A 22,869-nucleotide genomic window follows, 5' to 3' on the forward strand; every position below is an offset into this window, starting at 1 on the left:
AATGACCCATCACCCCAAACTGCCCCATCACCCCAAACTGACCCATCACCCCAAACTGAACCATCACCCCAAACTGACTCATTCACCCCAAAATGACTTATCACCAAAAACATACTCATCACTCCAAACTGACTTATCACCCCAAACCGGCCCATCACTCCAAACCGACCAATCAATCCAAATTGACTCATCATTCCAAACTAACGCATCGCCCCACTGACTCATCACCCCAACCTGACACATCACCCCAAACTGATTCACACCCCAAACTGACCCATCACCCCAAATTGTCCCATTACCAAAAACTGACTCAACACCACAAACTGAAACATCACCCCAAATTGACTCTTCACCAAAACTGACTCATAACTCCAAACTGACTCTTCACCCCAAACTGACCCATCACCCCAAACTGACCCATCAACCCAAACAGGCACATCACCTCAAACTGAGGCATCACCACAAACTGATCCATTAATCGAAACTGACCCATCACCAAAAACTTACCCATCACTCAAAACTGACTCATTACCCCAAACTGACCTATCACCCCATATTGATCCATCACCCCAAACTGACTCATCACAACATACTGACCCATCACCCCAATCTGACCCATCAGCTAAAACTGACTCATCACTCCAAATTGAATATTCATCCAAAATTGACCCATCACCCCAAACTGACCCATCACCGTAAACTGACTCATCACCCCAAACTGACTCATCGCCTCAAACTGACGCATCACACAAAACTGACGCATCAACCAAAACTGAACCATCACCCCAAACTGACACATCACCAAAAACTGACTCTTCACCCCAAACTGACTCATCGCCCCAAACTGACGCATCACACCAAACTGACGCATCGCCCCATAACTGACCCTTCACCCCAAATTGCCTCATTACCAAAAATTGAATCTTCACTCCAAACTGACTCATCACACCAAACTGACCCAGCACTCCAAACTGACTCATCACCCCAAACTGACCCATCACCCCAAATTGACCTCTCACGCCAAACTGACTCATCACCACAAACTGACCCATCACCCCAAACTGATTCTTCACCAAAAACTGACTCATCGCCCGAAACTGACGCATCAGCCCAAACTGACTCATCACCCAAACTGTCCCAACACCCCAATCTGACTCATCACCCCAAACTGACGCACCACCCCAATCTGACTCATCACCCCAATCTGACCCATCACCCCAAATTGACCTATCACGCCAAACTGATTTTTCACCAAAATTGACTCATCGCCCTACACTGACGCACCACCACAAACTGACCCTTCACCCCAAATTGACTCATCACAACAAATTGACCCATTAACCCAAACTGAACCATCACAAAAAACTGACGCATCACTCCAAACTGGCTCATTACCCCAAACTGACCCATCACCCCAAATTGACCCATCACCCCAAATTGACTCATCACACCACAGTGACCCATCACCCCAAACTGTCTCATCACCAAAAACTGACACATCACTCCAAACTGACACTTCATCCCAAACTGACCCATCACCCCAAATGGATCCATGACATCAAACTGACTCATCACCCCAAACTGACTCATCGCCCCAAACTGACGCTTCACACCAAACTGACGCATCACCCCATAACTGACCCATCACCCCAAAGTGACTCATCACCCCAAACTGAAGCTCCACCAGTAACTGACTCATGACCAAAAACTGATCCATTGCACCAAACTGATTCAACACCACTAACTGACACATTACCCCAAAATAAACCATCACCCCAAACTGACTCATCACCAGAAACATACTCATCACTCCAAACTGACTCATCACCCCAAACTGATCTATCAACCCAAACTGACCAATCAACCCAGACTGACTCATCATCCCAAACTGACACATCTCCCCACTGAGTCATCACCCCAAACTGACCCATCACCCCAAATTGTCCCATCACTCAAAACTGACACATCACCATATACTGACCCATCACCCCAACGTGTCTCTTCACCAAAAACTGACTCATCGCCCTACACTGACGCACCACCACAAACTGACCCTTTACCCCAAATTGACTCATCACAACAAATTGACCCATTAACCCAAACTGAACCATCAAAAAAACCGACGCATCACTCCAAACTGGCTCATTACCCCAAACTGACACATCACCTCAAATTGACCCATCACCCAAAATTGACTCATCACACCATAGTGACCCATCACCCCAAACTGTCTCATCACCAAAACTGACACATCACTCCAAACTGACTCTTCATCCCAAACTGACCCATCACCCCAAATGGATCCATGACATCAAACTGACTCATAACCCCAAACTGACTCATCGTCCCAAACTGACGCATCACACCAAACTGACGCATCACCCCACAACTGACCCATCACCCCAAAGTGAATCATCACCCCAAATTGAAGCACCACCAGAAACTGACTCATGACCAAAAACTGATCCATTACACCAAACTGATTCAACACCCTTAACTGACCCATTATCCCAACATAAACCATCACCCCAAACTGACTCATCACCAAAAACACACTCATCACTCCAAACTGACTCATCACCCCAAACTGATCTATCAACCCAAACTGACCAATCAACCCAGACTGACTCATCATCCCAAACTGACGCATTTCCCCACTGACTCATCACCCCAAACTGACCCATCACCCCAGATTGTCCCATCACTCAAAACTGACTCATCACCATATACTGACCAATCATCCCAACGTGTCTCTTCACCAAAAACTGACTCATCACTCCAAATTGACTCATCACCCCAAACTGACCCACCACCCCAAAGTTACCCAACAAACCAAACAGACTCATCACCCCAAACTGACGCACCTCCACAAACTGACCCATAACCCCAAACTGACTCATCACCACAAACTGACCCATTAACCCAAACTGACCTATGACCTAAAACTGACCCATCACTCCAAACTGACTCATTAACCCAAACTGACACATCACCCCAAATTGAACCATCACCCGAAACGGACTCATCATACCCGACAGACTCATCACCCCAAATTGACCCAGCACCAAAAACTGACTCATCACTCCAAACTGATTCTTCACCCCAAACTGACCCATCACACCAAAATGAACCAGCAGCGCAATATGAGTCATCACCCCAAACTGACTCATGGCCCAAATCTGGCACATCACAAAAACTGACGCATCACCCCAAACTGAACCATCACCCCAAATTAAATCTTCACCCCAAAGTAATCAGCACCCCAAGGTAGCCAATCACCCTAAACTGACCCATCACCCCAAACTGACGCATCACACCAAACTGACGCATCATCCCATAACTGACCCATCACCCCAAAGTGACTCATCACCCCAAACTGGAGCACCACCAGAAACTGACTCATGACCAAAAACTGATCCATTACACCAAACTGATTCATCACCACTAATTGACCCATTACCCCAAACTAAACCATCACCCCAAACTGACTCATCACCAAAAACATACTCATCACTCCAAGCTGACTCATCACCCCAAACTGACCTATCAACCCAAACTGACCAATCAACCCAGACTGGCTCATCATCCCAAACTGACGCATCTCCCCACTGGCTCATCACCCCAAATTGTCCCATCACCCAAAACTGATTCATCACCATAAATTGACCCATCACCCCAACGTGTCTCTTCACCAAAAACTGACTCATCAGTCCAAACTGACTCATCAACCAAACTGACACATCAACCCAAAGTGACTCTTCACCACAAACTGACTCATCACTCCAAACTGACTCTTCACCAAAAATTGACTCATCGCCCTAAACTGACGCATCAGCCCAAACTGACTCATCACCCCAAACTTACCCAACATACAAATCTGAGTCATCACCCCAAACTGACGCACCACACCAATCTGACTCATCACCCCAAACTGACCAATCACCCCAAATTGACCTATCACGCCAAACTGACTCATCACCACAAACTGACCCATCACCCCAAACTGATTCTTCACCAAAAACTGACTCATCGCCCTAAACTGACGCATCAACCCAAACAGACTCATCACCCCAAACTGACGAACCACCATAAACTGACCCTTCACCCCAAATTGCCTCATCACCAAAAACTGACTCTTCACTCCAAACTGACTCATCACCCCGAACTGACCCAGCACTCCAAACTGACTCATCACCCCAAACTGACCCATCACCCCAAATTGACCTCTCACGCCAAACTGACTCATCACTTCAAACTGACCCATCACCCCAAACTGATTCTTCACCAAAAACTGACTCATCGCCCTAAACTGACGCATCAGCCCAAACTGACTCATCATCCCAAACTGATGCACCACCCCAATCTGACTCATCACCCCAAACTGACCCATCACCCCAAATTGACCTATCACGCCAAACTGACTCATCACCACAAACTGATCCATCACCCCAAACTGATTTTTCACCAAAAACTGACTCATCGCCCTACACTGACGCACCACCACAAACTGACCCTTCACCCCAAATTGACTCATCACTACAAATTGACCCATTAACCCAAACTGAACCATCACAAAAAACTGACGCATCACTCCAAACTGACTCATTACCCCAAACTGACCCATCACCCCAAATTGACCCATCACCCCAAATTGACTCATCACACCATGGTGACCCATCACCCCAAACTGTCTCATCACCAAAAACTGACACATCACTCCAAACTGACTCTTCATCCCAAACTGACCCATCACCCCAAATGGATCCATGACATCAAACTGACTCATCACCCCAAACTGATTCATCGCCCCAAACTGAAACATCACACCAAACTGACGCATCACCCCATAACTAACCCATCACCCCAAAGTGACTCATCACCCCAAACTGAAGCACCACCAGAAACTGACTCATGACCAAAAACTGATCCATTACACCAAACTCATTCAACACCACTAACTGACCCATTACCCCAAAATAAACCATCACTCCAAACTGACTCATCACCCCAAACTGATCTATCAACCCAAACTGACCAATCAACCCAGACTGACTCATCATCCCAAACTGAATCATCTCCCCACTGACTCATCACCCCAAACTGACCCATCACCCCAAAACTGACTCATCACCATAAACTGACCCATCACCCCAACGTGTCTCTTCACAAAAAACTGACTCGTCACTCCAAACTGAGTCATCACCCCAAACTGACGCACCTCCACAAACTGACCCATAACCCCAAACTGACTCATCACAACAAATTGACCCATTAACCCAAACTGAACCATCACAAAAAACTGACGCATCACTCCAAACTGGCTCATTACCCCAAACTGACACATCACCCCAAATTTACCCATCACCCCAAATTGACTCATCACACCATAGTGACGCATCACCCCAAACTGTCTCATCACCAAAACTGACACATCACTCCAAACTGACTCTTCATCCCAAAATGACCCATCACCCCAAATGGATCCATGACATCAAACTGACTCATCACCCCAAACTGACTCATCGCCCCAAACTGACGCATCACACCAAACTGACGCATCACCCCATAACTGACCCATCACCCCAAAGTGAATCATCACCCCAAATTGAAGCACCACCAGAAACTGACTCATGACCAAAAACTGATCCATTACACCAAACTGATTCAACACCCTTAACTGACCCATTATCCCAACATAAACCATCACCCCAAACTGACTCATCACCAAAAACACACACATCACGCCAAACAGACTCATCATCACAAACTGACCCATCACACCAAACTGATTCTTTACCAAAAACTGACTCATCGCCCTACACTGACGTATTACCCCAAACTGACGCTTCACCCAAACTAACACATCACCCAAAAGTGACTCTTCACCACAAACTGACTAATCACTTCAAACTGACTCATCACCCCAAACTGACCCATCACCCCAAACTGACCCATCAACCCAAACAGACTCATCACCCCAAACTGACGCACCACCACAAACAGACACTTCACCCCAAATTGCCTCATCACCAAAAACTGACTCTTCACTCCAAACTGACTCATCACCCCAAACTGACCTAGCACTCCAAACTGACTCATCACCCCAAACAGACACATCGCACCAAATTGACCTCTCACGCCAAACTGACTCATCACCTCAAACTGACCCATCACCCCAAACTGATTCTACAGCAAAAACTGAATCATCGCCCTAAACTGACGCATCAGCCCAAACTGACTCATCACCACAAACTGACCCATCACCCCAAAATGATTCTTCACCAAAAACTGCCTCATCGCCCTGCACTGACGTATTACACCAAACTGAGTCATCACCCAAACTGACAATCACCCCAAAGTGACTCTTCACCACAAATTGATTCATCACTCCAAACTGACTCATCACCCCAAACTGACCCATCAACCCAAACAGACTCATCACCCCAAACTGACGCACCACCACAAACTTATCCTTCACCCCAAATTGACTCATCACCAAAAACTAACTCTTCACTCCAAACTGACTCATTACCCCAAATTGACCTATCACGCCAAACTGACTCATCATCACAAACTGACCCATGACACCAAACTGATTCTTTACCAAAAACTGACTCATCGCCCTACACTGACGTATTACCCCAAACTGACTCATCACCCAAACTAACACATCACCCTAAAGTGACTCTTCACCACAAACTGACTCATTACCCCAAATTGACCTATCACGCCAAACTGACTCATCATCACAAACTGACCCATGACACCAAACTGATTCTTTACCAAAAACTGACTCATCGCCCTACACTGACGTATTACCCCAAACTGACTCATCACCCAAACTAACACATCACCCTAAAGTGACTCTTCACCACAAACTGACTCATCACTCCAAACTGACTCATCACCCCAAACTGACCCATCAACCTAAACTGACCCATCAACCCAAACAGAGTCATCACCCCAAACTGATGCACCACCACAAACTGATCCTTCACCCCAAATTGACTCATCACCAAAAACTAACTCTTCACTCCAAACTGACTCATCACCCCAAATTGACCTATCACGCCAAACTGACTCATCACCACAAACTGACCCATCACCCCAAACTGATTCTTTACCAAAAATTGACTCATCGCACTAAACTGACGCATCAGCCCAAACTGAGTCCACACCCAAACTGACCCAACACCCCAATCTGACTCATCACCACAAACTGACTCATCATTCCAAACTGACTCATCACCCCAAACTGACCCATCAACCCAAACTGACCCATCAACCCAAACAGACTCATCACCCCAAACTGATGCACCACCACAAACTGATCCTTCACCCCAAATTGACTCATCACCAAAAACTAACTATTCACTCCAAACTGACTCATCACCCCAAATTGACTTATGACGCCAAACTGACTCATCACCACAAACTGACCCATCACACCAAACTGATTCTTAACCAAAAACTGACTCATCGCCCTACACTGATGTATTACCCCAAACTGACTCATCACCCAAACTAACACATCACCCTAAAGTTACTCTTCACCACAAACTGACTAATCACCCCAAACTGACCCATCAACCCAAAAAGACTCATCACCCCAAATTGACGCACCACCACAAACTGACTCATTACCAAAAACTGATCCATTACACCAAACTCATTCAACACCACTAACTGACGCACCACCACAAACTGATCCTTCACCCCAAATTGACTCATCACCAAAAACTAACTCTTCACTCCAAACTGACTCATCACCCCAAATTGACCTATCACGCCAAACTGACTCATCACCACAAACTGACCCATCACCCCAAACTGATTCTTTACCAAAAACTGACTCATCGCCCTACACTGACGTATTACCCCAAACTGACTCATCACCCAAACTAACACATCACCCTAAAGTGACTCTTCACCACAATCTGACTAATCACTCCAAACTGACTCATCACCCCAAACTGACCCATCACCCCAAACTGACCGATCAACCCAAACAGACTCATCACCCCAAACTGACGCACCACCACAAACTGACCCTTCACCCCAAATTGCCTCATCACCAAAAACTGAATCTTCACTCCAAACTGACTCATCACCCCAAACTGACCCAGCACTCCATACTGACTCATCACCCCAAACTGACACATCACCACAAATTGACCTCTCACGCCAAACTGACTCATCGCCACAAGCTGACCCATCACCCCAAACTGATTCTCCACCAAAAACTGACTCATTGCCCTAAACTGACGCATCAGCCCAAACTGACTCATCACCCAAACTGACCCAACACCCCAATCTGACTCATCAACCCAAACTGACCCATCACCCCAAATTGACCTATCACGCCAAACTGACTCATCACCACAAACTGACCCATCACCCCAAACTGATGTTTCACCAAAAACTGACTCATCGCCCTGCACTGACGCACCACCACAAACTGACCCTTCACCCAAATTGACTCATCACTACAAATTGACCCATTAACCCAAACTGAACCATCACAAAAAACTGACGCATCACTCCAAACTGACTCATTACCCCAAACTGACCCATCACCCCAAATTGACCCATCACCCCAAATTGATTCATCACACCATAGTGACCCATCACCCCAAACTGTCTCATCACCAAAAACTGACACATCACTCCAAACTGACTCTTCATCCCAAACTGACCCATCACCCCAAATGGATCCTTGACATCAAACTGACTCATCACCCCAAACTGACTCATCACCCAAAACTGATGCATCACACCAAACTGACGCATCACCCCATAACTAACCCATCACCCCAAAGTGACTCATCACCCCAAACTGAAGCACCACCAGAAACTGACTCATGACCAAAAACTGATCCATTGCACCAAACTCATTCAACACCACTAACTGACCCATTACCCCAAAATAAACCATCACTCCAAACTGACTCATCACCCCAAACTGATCTATCAACCCAAACTGACCAATCAACCTAGACTGACTCATCATCCCAAACTGACTCATCACCATAAACTGACCCATCACCCCAACGTGTCTCTTCACCAGAAACTGACTCATCACTCCAAACTGACTCATCACCCCAAACTGACGCACCTCCACAAACTGACCCATAACCCCAAACTGACTCATCACCACAAACTGACCCATTAACCCAAACGGACCCATGACCTAAAACTGACCCATCACTCCAAACAGATTCATTAACCCAAACTGACACATCACCCCAAATTGACCCATCACCCGAAACGGACCCATCACACCCGACAGACTCATCACCCCAAACTGACCCAGAACCAAAAACTGACTCGTCACTCCAAACTGACTCTTCACCCCAAACTGACCCATCACACCAAAATGAACCAGCAGCGCAATATGAATCATGACCCCAAACTGACACATCACACCAAACTGACGCATCACCCCAAACTGAACCATCACCCCAAATTAAATCTTCACCCCAAAATAATCAGCACCCCAAGGTAACCAATCACCCTAAACTGACCCATCACCCCAAAGTGACTCATCACCCCAAACTGACCGATCAACCCAAACTGACGCATCACCCACAAACTGACTCATCACCCCAAATTGAACAATCACCCGAAACTGATTCTTCGCCCCAAACTGACGCATCACCCAAACTGACTCATTCACCCCAAAATTGACTCATCACAACAAATTGACCCATTAATCCAAACTGAAACATCAAAAAAACTGACGCATCACTCCAAACTGACTCATTACCCCAAACTGACCCATCACCCCAAATTGACCCATCACCCCAAACTGACTCATCAACCCATAGTGACCCATCACCCCAAACTGTCTCAACACCAAAAACTGACACATCACTCCAAACTGAATCTTCATCACAAACTGACTCATCACCCCAAATGGATCCATGATATCAAACTGACTCATCACCCCAAACTGACTCATCGCCCCAAACTGACGCATCACCCCATAACTGACCCATCACCCCAAAGTGACTCATCACCCGAAACTGGAGCACCACCAGAAACTGACTCATGACCAAAAACTGATCCATTACACCAAACTGATTCATCACCGATAATTCACCCATTTTCCCAAACTAAACCATCACCCCAAACTGACTCATCACCAAAAACATACTCATCACTCCAAGCTGACTCATCACCCTAAACTGACCTATCAACCCAAACTGACCAATCAACCCAGACTGGCTCATCATCCCAAACTGACGCATCTCCCCACTGACTCATCACCCCAAACTGACCCATCACCCCAAATTGTCCCATCACCCAAAACTGACTCATCACCATAAACTGACCCATCACCCCAACGTGTCTCTTCACCAAAAACTGACTCATCAGTCCAAACTGACTCATCAACCAAACTGACACATCACCCCAAAGTGACTCTTCACCACAAACTGATTCATCACTCCAATATGACTCTTCAGCAAAAACTGACTCATCGCCCTAAACTGACGCATCAGCCCAAACTGACTCATCACCACAAACTGACCCATCACCCCAAAATAATTCTACACCAAAAACTGCCTCATCGCCCTGCACTGACGTATTACACCAAAATGAGTCATCACCCAAACTGACAATCACCCCAAAGTGATTCTTCACCACAAACTGATTCATCACTCCAAACTGACTCATCACCCCAAACTGACCAATCAACCCAAACAGACTCATCACCCCAAACTGACGTACCACCACAAACTGATCATTCACCCCAAATTGACTCATCACCAAAAACTAACTCTTCACTCCAAACTGACTCATCACCCCAAATTGACCTATCACGCCAAACTGACTCATCACCACAAACTGACCCAGCACCCCAAACTGATTCTTTACCAAAAACTGACTCATCGCCCTACACTGACGTATTACCCCAAACTGACTCATCACCCAAACTAACACATCACCCTAAAGTGACTCTTCACCACAAACTGACTAATCACTCCAAACTGACTCATCACCCCAAACTGACCCATCACCCCAAACTGACCCATCAACCCAAACAGACTCATCTCCCCAAACTGACGCACCACCACAAACTCACCCTTCACCCCAAATTGCCTCATCACCAAAAACTGAATCTTCACTCCAAACTGACTCATCACCCCAAACTGACCCAGCACTCCTTACTGACTCATCACCCCAAATTGACCCATCACCCCAAATTGACCTCTCACGCCAAACTGACACATCACCACAAACTGACCCATCACTCCAAACTGATTCTTCACCAAAAACTGACTCATCGCCTTAAACTGACGCATCAGCCCAAACTGACTCATCACCCAAACTGACCCAACACCCCAATCTGACTCATCATCCCAAACTGATGCACCACTCCAATCTGACTCATCACCCCAAACTGACCCATCACCCCAAATTGACCTATCACGCCAAACTGACTCATCACCACAAACTGATCCATCACCCCAAACTGATTTTTCACCAAAAACTGACTCATCGCCCTACACTGACGCACCACCACAAACTGACCCTTCACCCCAAATTGACTCATCACTACAAATTGACCCATTAACCCAAACTGAACCATCACAAAAAACTGACGCATCACTCCAAACTGACTCATTACCCCAAACTGACCCATCACCCCAAATTGACCCATCACCCCAAATTGACTCATCACACCATGGTGACCCATCACCCCAAACTGTCTCATCACCAAAAACTGACACATCACTCCAAACTGAATCTGCATCCAAAACTGATCCATCACCCCAAATGGATCCATGACATCAAACTGACGCATCACCCCATAACTAACCCATCACCCCAAAGTGACTCATCACCCCAAACTGAAACACCACCAGAAACTGACTCATGACCAAAATCTGATCCATTACACCAAACTCATTGAACACCACTAACTGACCCATTACCCCAAAATAAACCATCACTCCAAACTGACTCATCACCCCAAACTGATCTATCAACCCAAACTGACCAATCAACCCAGACTGACTCATCATCCCAAAGTGACTCATCTCCCCACTGACTCATCACCCCAAACTGACCCATCACCCCAAATTGTCCCATCACCCAAAACTGACTTATCACCATAAACTGACCCATCACCCCAACGTGTCTCTTCACCAAAAACTGACTCATCACTCCAAACTGACTCATCACCCCAAACTGACGCACCTCCACAAACTGACCCATAACCCCAAACTGACTCATCACCACAAACTGAACCATTAACCCAAACTGACCCATGACCTAAAACTGACCCATCACTGCAAACTGACTCATTAACCCAAACTGACACATCACCCCAAATTGACCCATCATCCGAAACGGACTCATCACACCCGACAGACTCATCACCCCAAACTGACCCAGCACCAAAAACTGACTCATCACTCCAAACTGACTCTTCAACCCAAACTGACCCATCACACCAAAATGAACCAGCACCGCAATATGACACATCACCCCAAACTGACTCATGGCCCCAAACTGACACATCACAACAAACTGACGCATCACCCCAAATTAAATCTTCACCCCAAAATAATCAGCACCCCAAGGTAACCAATCACCCTAAATTGACCCATCACCCCAAAGTGACTCATCACCCCAAACTGACCCATCACCCCAAACTGACGCATCACCCACAAACTGACTCATCACCCCAAATTGAACAATCACCCCAAACTGACTCTTCGCCCCAAACTGACGCATCACCCAAACTGACTCATTCATCCCAAAATGACTTATCACCAAAAACATACACATCACTCCAAACTGACTTATCACCCCAAACTGGCCCATCACTCCAAACCGACCAATCAATCCAAACTGACTCATCATTCCAAACTAACGCATCTCCCCACTAACTCATCACCACAACCTGACTCATCACCCAAAAGTGATTCACACCCCAAACTCACCCATCACCCCAAATTGTCCCATTACCAAAAACTGACTCATCACCACAAACTGAATCATCACCCCAAATTGACTCTTCACCAAAACTGACTCATCACTCCAAACTGACTCTTCACCCCAAAATGACCCATCACCCCAAACTGACCCATCAACCCAAACAGGCACTTCAGCTCAAACTGAGGCATCACCACAAACTGACCCATTAATCGAAACTGACACGTGACCAAAAACTGACCCATCACTCAAAACTGACTCATTACCCCAAACTGACCCATCACCCCAAATTGATCCATCACCCCAAACTGACTCATCACAACATACTGACCCATCACCCCAAACTGACCCATCAGCTAAAACTGACTCATCACTCCAAATTGAATATTCATCCAAAATTGACCCATCACCCAAAACTGACCCATCACCGCAAACTGACTCATCACCCCAAACTGACTCATCGCCTCAAACTGACACATCAACAAAAACTGACTCATAACTCCAAACTGACTCTTCGCATCAAACTGACTCATCACTCCAAACTGACTCATCGCCCCAAATTGCATCTTCACCCCAAAGTAATCAGCACGCCAAATAACCAATCACCCTAAACTCACCCATCACCCGAAACTGACGCATCACCACAAATTGACCCATCACCCCAAACTGATTCTTAACCAAAAACTGACTCATCGCCCTACACTGACGTATTTCCCCAAACTGACTCATCACCCAAACTAACACATCACCCTAAAGTGACTCTTCACCACAAACTGACTAATCACTCCAAACTGACTCATCAACCCAAACAGACTCATCACCCCAAACTGACGCACCACCACAAACTGTCCCTTCACCCCAAATTGCCTCATCACCAGAAACTGAATCTTCACTCCAAACAGACTCATCACCCCAAACTGACCCAGCACTCCAAACTGACTCATCACCCCAAACTGACCCATCACCCCAAATTGACCTCTCACGCCAAACTGACTCATCACCACAAACTGACTCATCACCCCAAACTGATTCTTCACCAAAAACTGACTCATCGCCCTAAACTGACCCAACACCCCAATCTGACTCATCACCCCAAAATGATGCACCACCCCAATCGGACTCATCACCCCAAACTGACCCATCACCCCAAATTGACCTCTCACGCCAAACTGACTCATCACCACAAACTGACCCATCGCCCCAAACTGACGCATCACACCAAACTGACGCATCACCCCATAACTAACCCATCACCCCAAAGTGACTCATCACCCCAAACTGTCTCATCACCAAAAACTGACACATCACTCCAAACTGACACTTCATCCCAAACTGACCCATCACCCCAAATGGATCCATGACATCAAACTGTCTCATCACCCCAAACTGACTCATCGCCCCAAACTGACGCATCACACCAAACTGACGCATCACCCCATAACTAACCCATCACCACAAAGTGACTCATCACCCCAAACTGAAGCACCACTAGAAACTGACTCATGACCAACAACTGATCCATTACACCAAACTCATTCAACACCACTAACTGACCCATTACCCCAAAATAAACCATCACCCCAAACTGACTCATCACCAAAAACATACTCATCACTCCAAACTGACTCATCACCCCAAACTGATCTATCAACCCAAACTAACCAATCAACCCAGACTGACTCATCATCCCAAACTGACGCATCTCCCCACTGACTCATCACCCCAAACTGACCCATTACCCCAAATTGTCCCATCACTCAAAACTGACTCATCACCATAACCTGACCCATCACCCCAACGTGTCTCTTCACCAAAAACTCACTCATCACTCCAAACTGACTCATCACCCCAAACTGACGCACCTCCACAAACTGACCCATAACCCCAAACTGACTCATCACCACAAACTGACCCTTTAACCCAAACTGACCCATGACCTAAAACTGACCCATCACTCCAAACTGACTAATTAACCCAAACTGACACATCACCCCAAATTGGCCCATCACCCGAAACGGACTCATCACACCCGACAGACTCATCACCCCAAACTGACCCAGCACCAAAAACTGACTCATCACTCCAAACTGACTCTTCACCCCAAACTGGCCCATGACACCAAAATGAACCAGCAGCGCAATATGACTCATCACCCCAAACTGACTCATGGCCCCAAACTGACACATCACACCAAACTGACGCATCACCCCAAACTGAACTATCACCCCAAATTAAATCTTCACCCCAAAGTAATCAGCACCCCAAGATAACCAATCACCCTAAACTGACCCATCACCCCAAACTGACTCATCACCCCAAACTGACCCATCACCCCAAACTGACGCATCACCCACAAACTGACTCATCACCCCAAATTTAACAATCACCCCAAACTGACTCTTCGCCCCAAACTGACGCATCACCCCAAACTGAATAATCACTCCTAACTGACTCATCGCCCCAAACTGAACCATCACCCCAAATTAAATCTTCACACCAAAGTAATCAGCACCCCAAGATAAGCAATCACCCTAAATCGACTCATCACCCCAAATTGTCCCATCACCCCAAATTGTCCCATCACCCAAAACTGACTCATCACCATAAATTGACCCATCACCCCAACGTGTCTCTTCACCAAAAACTGACTCATCAGTCCAAACTGACTCATCAACCAAACTGACACATCACCCCAAAGTGACTCTTCACCACAAACTGAATCATCACTCCAAACTGACTCTTCACCAAAAACTGACTCATCGCCCTAAACTGACGCATCAGCCCAAACTGACTCATCACCCCAAACTTACCCAACATACAAATCTGAGTCATCACCCCAAACTGACGCACCACCCCAATCTGACTCATCCACCCAAACTGACCCATCACCCCAAATTGACCTATCACGCCAAACTGACTCATCACCAAAAACTGACCCATCACCCCAAACTGATCTATCAACCCAAACTAACCAATCAACCCAGACTGACTCATCATCCCAAACTGACGCATCTCCCCACTGACTCATCACCCCAAACTGACCCATTACCCCAAATTGTCCCATCACTCAAAACTGACTCATCACCATAACCTGACCCATCACCCCAACGTGTCTCTTCACCAAAAACTCACTCATCACTCCAAACTGACTCATCACCCCAAACTGACGCACCTCCACAAACTGACCCATAACCCCAAACTGACTCATCACCACAAACTGACCCTTTAACCCAAACTGACCCATGACCTAAAACTGACCCATCACTCCAAACTGACTAATTAACCCAAATTGACACATCACCCCAAATTGGCCCATCACCCGAAACGGACTCATCACACCCGACAGACTCATCACCCCAAACTGACCCAGCACCAAAAACTGACTCATCACTCCAAACTGACTCTTCACCCCAAACTGGCCCATGACACCAAAATGAACCAGCAGCGCAATATGACTCATCACCCCAAACTGACTCATGGCCCCAAACTGACACATCACACCAAACTGACGCATCACCCCAAACTGAACTATCACCCCAAATTAAATCTTCACCCCAAAGTAATCAGCACCCCAAGATAACCAATCACCCTAAACTGACCCATCACCCCAAACTGACTCATCACCCCAAACTGACCCATCACCCCAAACTGACGCATCACCCACAAACTGACTCATCACCCCAAATTTAACAATCACCCCAAACTGACTCTTCGCCCCAAACTGACGCATCACCCCAAACTGAATAATCACTCCTAACTGACTCATCGCCCCAAACTGAACCATCACCCCAAATTAAATCTTCACCCCAAAGTAATCAGCACCCCAAGATAAGCAATCACCCTAAATCGACTCATCACCCCAAATTGTCCCATCACCCCAAATTGTCCCATCACCCAAAACTGACTCATCACCATAAATTGACCCATCACCCCAACGTGTCTCTTCACCAAAAACTGACTCATCAGTCCAAACTGACTCATCAACCAAACTGACACATCACCCCAAAGTGACTCTTCACCACAAACTGAATCATCACTCCAAACTGACTCTTCACCAAAAACTGACTCATCGCCCTAAACTGACGCATCAGCCCAAACTGACTCATCACCCCAAACTTACCCAACATACAAATCTGAGTCATCACCCCAAACTGACGCACCACCCCAATCTGACTCATCCACCCAAACTGACCCATCACCCCAAATTGACCTATCACGCCAAACTGACTCATCACCAAAAACTGACCCATCACCCCAAACTGATTCTTCACTCCAAACTGGCCCATCACCTTGAACTGACCCATCACCCCAAACTGTCCCATCACCCCAAACTGACCCATCACCCCAAACTGAACCATCACCCCAAACTGACTCATTCACCCCAAAATGACGTATCACCAAAAACATACTCATCACTGCAAACTGACTTATCACCCCAAACCGGCCCATCACTCCAAACCGACCAATCAATCCAAACTGACTCATCATTCCAAACTAACGCATCGCCCCACTGACTCATCACCGCAACCTGACCCATCACCCCAAACTGATTCACACCCCAAATGACCCATCACCCCAAATTGTCCCATTACCAAAAACTGACTCTTCACCCCAAACTGACCCATCACCCCAAACTGACCCATCAACCCAAACAGGCACATCACCTCAAACTGAGGCATCACCACAAACTGACCCATTAATCGAAACTGAACCATCACCAAAAACTGACCCATCACTCAAAACTGACTCATTACCCCAAACTGACCTATCACCCCATATTGATCCATCACCCCAAACTGACTCATCACAACATACTGACCCATCACCCCAAACTGACCCATCAGCTAAAACTGACTCATCACTCCAAATTGAATATACATCCAAACTGACGCATCACACCAAACTGACGCATCACCCCATAACTGACCCTTCACCCCAAATTGCCTCATCACCAAAAATTAAATCTTCACTCCAAACTGACTCATCACCCCAAACTGACCCAGCACTCCAAACTGACTCACCACCCCAAACTGACCCATCATCCCAAATTGACCTCTCACGCCAAACTGACTCATCACCACAAAGTGACCCATCACCCCAAAGTGATTCTTCACCAAAAACTGACTCATCGCCCGAAACTGACGCATCAGCCCAAACTGACTCATCACCCAAACTGTCCCAACACCCCAATCTGACTCATCACCCAAACTGACGCACCACCCCAATCTGACTCATCACCCCAAACTGACCCATCCCCCCAAATTGACCTATCACGCCAAACTGATTTTTCACCAAAACTGACTCATCGCCCTGCACTGACGCACCACCACAAATTGACCCTTCACCCCAAATTGACTCATCACAACAAATTGACCCATTAACCCAAACTGAACCATCACAAAAAACTGACGCATCACTCCAAACTGGCTCATTACCCCAAACTGACCCATCACCCCAAATTGACCCATCACCCCAAATTGACTCATCACACCACAGTGACCTATCACCCCAAACTGTCTCATCACCAAAAACTGACACATCACTCCAAACTGACACTTCATCCCAAACTGACCCATCACCGCAAATGGATCCATGACATCAAACTGACTCATCACCCCAAACTGACTGATCGCCCCAAACTGACGCATCACACCAAACTGATGCATCACCCCATAACTGACCCATCACCACAAAGTGAATCATCACCCCAAACTGAAGCTCCACCAGTAACTGACTCATGACCAAAAACTGATCCATTGCACCAAATTGATTCAACACCACTAACTGACACATTACCCCAAAATAAACCATCACCCCAAACTGACTCATCACCAGAAAGATACTCATCACTCCAAACTGACTCATCACCCCAAACTGATCTATCAACCCAAACTGGCCAATCAACCCAGACTGACTCATCATCCCAAACTGACACATCTCCCGACTGACTCATCACCCCAAACTGACCCATCACCCCAAATTGTCCCATCACTCAAAACTGACTCATCACCATATACTGACCCATCACCCCAACGTGTCTCTTCACCAAAAACTGACTCATCTCCCTACACTGACGCACCACCACAAACTGACCCTTTACCCCAAATTGACTCATCACAACAAATTGACCCATTAACCCAAACTGAACCATAACAAAAAACTGACGCATCACTCCAAACTGGCTCATTACCACAAACTGACACATCACCCCAAATTGACCCATCACCCCAAATTGACTTATCACACCATAGTGACCCATCACCCCAAACTGTCTCATCACCAAAACTGACATATCACTCCAAACTGACTCTTCATCCCAAACTGAACCATCACCCCAAATGGGTCCATGACATCAAACTGACTCATCACCCCAAACTGACTCATCGCCCCAAACTGACGCATCACACCAAACTGACGCATCACCCCATAACTGACCCATCACCCCAAAGTGAATCATCACCCCAAATTGAAGCACCACCAGAAACTGACTCATGACCAAAAACTGATCCATCACCCCAAACTGATTCTTCACCAAAAACTGACTCATCGCCCTAAACTGACGCATCAACCCAAACAGACTCATCACCCCAAACTGACGCACCACCATAAACTGACCCTTCACCCCAAATTGCCTCAGCACCAAAAACTGATTCTTCACTCCAAACTGACTCATCACCCCTAACTGACCCAGCACTCCAAACTGACTCATCACCCCAAACTGACCCATCACCCCAAAATGATTCTGCACCAAAAACTGCCTCATCGCCCTGCACTGACGTATTACACCAAAATGAGTCATCACCCAAACTGACAATCACCCCAAAGTGACTCTTCACCACAAACTGATTCATCACTCCAAACTGACTCATCACCCAAACTGACCCATCAACCCAAACAGACTCATCACCCCAAACTGACGCACCACCACAAACTGATCCTTCACCCCAAATTGACTCATCACCAAAAACTAACTCTTCACACCAAACTGACTCATCACCCCAAATTGACCTATCACGCCAAACTGACTCATCACCACAAACTGACCCATCACCCCAAACTGATTCTTTACCAAAAACTGACTCATCGCCCTACACAGACGTATTACCCCAAACTGACTCATCACCCAAACTAACACATCACCCTAAAGTGACTCTTCACCACAAACTGACTAATCACTCCAAACTGACTCATCACCCCAAACTGACCCATCACCCCAAATTGACCGATCAACCCAAACAGACTCATTACCCCAAACTGACGCACCACCACAAACTGACCCTTCACCGCAAATTGCCTCATCACCAAAAACTGAATCTTCACTCCAAACTGACTCATCACCCCAAACTGACCCAGCACTCCTTACTTACTCATCACCCCAAACTGACTCATCACCCCAAATTGACCTATCACGCCAAACTGACTCATCTCCACAAACTGACCCATCACCCCAAACTGATTCTTTACCAAAAACTGACTCATCGCCCTACACTGACGTATTACCCCAAACTGACTCATCACCCCAAATTGACCTCTCACCCCAAACTGACCCACCACCCCAAAGTTACCCAACAAACCAAACAGACTCATCACCCCAAACTGACGCACCTCCACAAACTGACCCATAACCCCAAACTGACTCATCACCACAAACTGACCCATTAACCCAAACTGACCTATGACCTAAAACTGACCCATCACTCCAAACTGACTCATTAACCCAAACTGACACATCACCCCAAATTGAACCATCACCCGAAACGGACTCATCATACCCGATAGACTCATCACCCCAAATTGACCCAGCACCAAAAACTGACTCATCACTCCAAACTGATTCTTCACCCCAAACTGACCCATCACACCAAAATGAACCAGCAGCACAATATGACTCAACACCCCAAACTGACTCATGGCCCCAATCTGACACATCACAACAAACTGACGCATCACCCCAAACTGAACCATCACCCCAAATTAAATCTTCACCCCAAAGTAATCAGCACCCCAAGGTAGACAATCACCCTAAACTGACCCATCACCCCAAACTGAAGCATTACACCAAACTGACGCATCACCCCATAACTGACCCATCACCCCAAAGTGACTCATCACCCCAAACTGGAGCACCACCACTAATTGACCCATTACCCAAACTAAACCATCACCCCAAACTGACTCATCACCAAAAACTTACTCATCACTCCAAGCTGACTCATCACCCCAAACTGACCTATCAACCCAAACTGACCAATCAACCCAGACTGGCTCATCATCCCAAACTGACGCATCTCCCCACTGATTCATCACCCCAAACTGACCCATCACCCCAAATTGTCCCATCACCCAAAACTGACTCATCACCATAAACTGACCCATCACCCCAACGTGTCTCTTCACCAAAAACTGAATCATCAGTCCAAACTGACTCATCAACCAAACTGACACATCACCCCAAAGTGACTCTTCACCACAAACTGACTCATCACTCCAAACTGATTCTTCACCAAAAACTGACTCATCACCCTAAACTGACGCATCAGCCCAAACTGACTCAACACCCCAAACATACCCAACATACAAATCTGAGTCATCACCCCAAACTGACGCACCACCCCAATCTGACTCATCACCCCAAACTGACCCATCACCACAAATTGACCTATCACGCCAAACTGACTCATCACCACAAACTGACCCATCACCCCAAACTGATTCTTCACCAAAAACTGACTCATCGCCCTAAACTGACGCATCAACCCAAACAGACTCATCACCCAAAACTGACGCACCACCATAAACTGACCCTTCACCCCAAATTGCCTCATCACCAAAAACTGACTCTTCACTCCAAACTGACTCATCACCCCTAACTGACCCAGCACTCCAAACTGACCCATCACCCCAAACTGACCCATCACCCCAAATTGACCTCTCACGCCAATCTGACTCATCACCTCAAACTGACCCATCACCCCAAACTGATTCTTCACCAAAAACTGACTCATCGCCCTAAACTGACGCATCAGCCCAAACTGACTCAACACCACAAACTGACCCATCACCCCAAAATGATTCTTCACCAAAAACTGCCTCATCGCCCTGCACTGACGTATTACACCAAAATGAATCATCACCCAAACTGACAATCACCCCAAAGTGACTCTTCACCACAAACTGATTCATCACTCCAAACTGACTCATCACCCAAACTGACCCATCAACCCAAACAGACTCATCACCCCAAACTGACGCACCACCACAAACTGATCCTTCACCCCAAATTGACTCATCACCAAAAACTAACTCTTCACTCCAAACTGACTCATCACCCCAAATTGACCTATCACGCCAAACTGACTCATCACCACAAACTGACCCATCACCCCAAACTGATTCTTTACCAAAAACTGACTCATCGCCCTACACTGACGTATTACCCCAAACTGACTCATCACCCAAACTAACACATCACCCTAAAGTGACTCTTCACCACAAACTGACTAATCACTCCAAACTGACTCATCACCCCAAACTGACCCATCACCCCAAACTGACCGATCAACCCAAACAGACTCATCACCCCAAACTGACGCACCACCACAAACTGACCCTTCACCACAAATTGCCTCATCACCAAAAACTGAATCTTCACTCCAAACTGACTCATCACCCCAAACTGACCCAGCACTCCTTACTGACTCATCACCCCAAATTGACCCATCACCCCAAATTGACCTCTCACGCCAAACTGACACATCACCACAAACGGACCCATCACTCCAAACTGATTCTTCACCAAAAACTGACTCATCGCCCTAAACTGACGCATCAGCCCAAACTGACTCATCACCCAAACTGACCCAACACCCCAATCTGACTCATCATCCCAAACTGATGCACCACCCCAATCTGACTCATCACCCG

The sequence above is a fragment of the Pristiophorus japonicus genome, chromosome 33 (assembly GCF_044704955.1).
Source record: "Pristiophorus japonicus isolate sPriJap1 chromosome 33, sPriJap1.hap1, whole genome shotgun sequence".
In the NCBI taxonomy this organism is placed as follows: domain Eukaryota; kingdom Metazoa; phylum Chordata; class Chondrichthyes; family Pristiophoridae; genus Pristiophorus; species Pristiophorus japonicus.